This window comes from Antechinus flavipes, chromosome 3, assembly GCF_016432865.1.
Source record: "Antechinus flavipes isolate AdamAnt ecotype Samford, QLD, Australia chromosome 3, AdamAnt_v2, whole genome shotgun sequence".
NCBI lineage: Eukaryota > Metazoa > Chordata > Mammalia > Dasyuromorphia > Dasyuridae > Antechinus > Antechinus flavipes.
In genome coordinates, this window is record NC_067400.1 from 262,667,350 (window position 1) to 262,669,051 (window position 1,702).

Below are 1,702 nucleotides of genomic sequence, written 5' to 3' on the forward strand. Positions count from 1 at the left end.
AACCAATCCAGTATCTTTGTCAAGAAAATCCCCAAAGTGGTCAGACATGACTGAACAACAACTTTCTGATTCCAGGTCCAGGATTCATTGTTCCATCTTCTGTGTCATCTGATTAAAGAGAAAAGACATGATATATTGAAATGCTGAAAGAGAGGGACAACAAGACAACTCTGAAGGACCTATGATGAAAAATGTTGTCCATTCCTAGAGAAAGAATTGTGTCTGAATACAGAACGATGCATACTTTTAGAAACTTTATTTTTCTTGAGAAAAAAAATCGGGAGGGGGGGGAGGAATCTATGTTTTCTTTTACAACATGACTTTTGTAGAAATATTTTATATAACTCATATGTGTTTTCTCATTGAGGGGGATGGGATAGGAAGGGAAGAAGGGAGAGAATTTGGAATTCAAAATTTTAAAAACAAATTTAAAAAATTGTTTTACATGTAACTGGGGAAAAATATTGAAGAGTAAAAATTATTCAAGAGAGGGACAAAATGGTCATAGGAGTGGGTCATAGGAAAGAGCAATTCAAGGTGTAGCTGTCCTAGAAAGCTGAGACTAGGAAAACAATGGGAGGGCAAGCAAGGTTTAGACAAATAGTGTGGGCTGGAGAGACATTTTAGAGATAATGAGAACTGAGTCTCAAATGTGCTTTAAAAAAAAAAAAACTATAGAGTTTGGGATGTTTGGAAAGTATCCACCTCACCTTTCTAGCTACAAATCATATTAGGCTTTTTTTCAAAGTTTCTCCAGAGGTAGGTGAGGAAAGTGAAGGTTTGCCTCATTTTTCTCCCCAACATTTATGCAGTATAGTGCACATGGCATCTAAAGTACTTGCTCTGACTAGGTAAATCAGGACCTAGAGTTTGGTCTGTTTCTGTGTGTGTGTGTGTTTGTGTTTGTGTGTGTGTGTGTGTGTGTGTGTGTGTGTGTGTGTGTGTATACCTTCGTGATCTTAAAGCAAGTAACTCTTCAGAGACTGATTTGTGATAGGTGAAAATTACCCAACAACTGCTTTTGAAAAAGATGGCAAAACTAAGCCTCTATTTGAATTGCCACCACAGAATATCTGCTTCATATAAAATGCTATGTGATCATGGCTGCTTGGCAGTAAGGGCAAGAGCTGCTAGGGCAAGCCTCCCCTTCCTCCATCCCCTTCTGGGGATGCAGGTCAAAAAAGTCCCGAGATGATTCATAGCTACAAAGAAAGAGAGCTGAGGGTTGGGTTGATTCCTTTTAAATCCCTACGGAGTCATTAAGTCTTGGCTCTACATCCAATAAGGGGATTTTTTTGTCATCTCAAAGTACCTTTAGTTTTGAATCACATACAGCTGGAAGGGAACTTCAAAATTCCCACTTGGTTAATGCAACCAGGAAGAGCAATACTAGACATGTCCTAGAGAATGGTCTTTATTATACTGGATTATCAATCTTTTCTTAGGTTATTTCAATGAAGAGTTCTCAGTGCATTTTAACAGATGAACCATGGAGTGGTTTCCTGCAACAAAGTATGGATCAATTCTTTGCTGCTTGTGCTAATTTTGGCCTAACAATTAACATCAAGAAAATACAAATGCTCCATCAGCCAACACTGCAATATTCATATGTGGAATTATCAATTAGATCAAATGAAGAAAATTTGAGTTCTGTGGTTAAACTCACTTATCTTGGTAATATACTTTCCAGGAAAGTCCACAA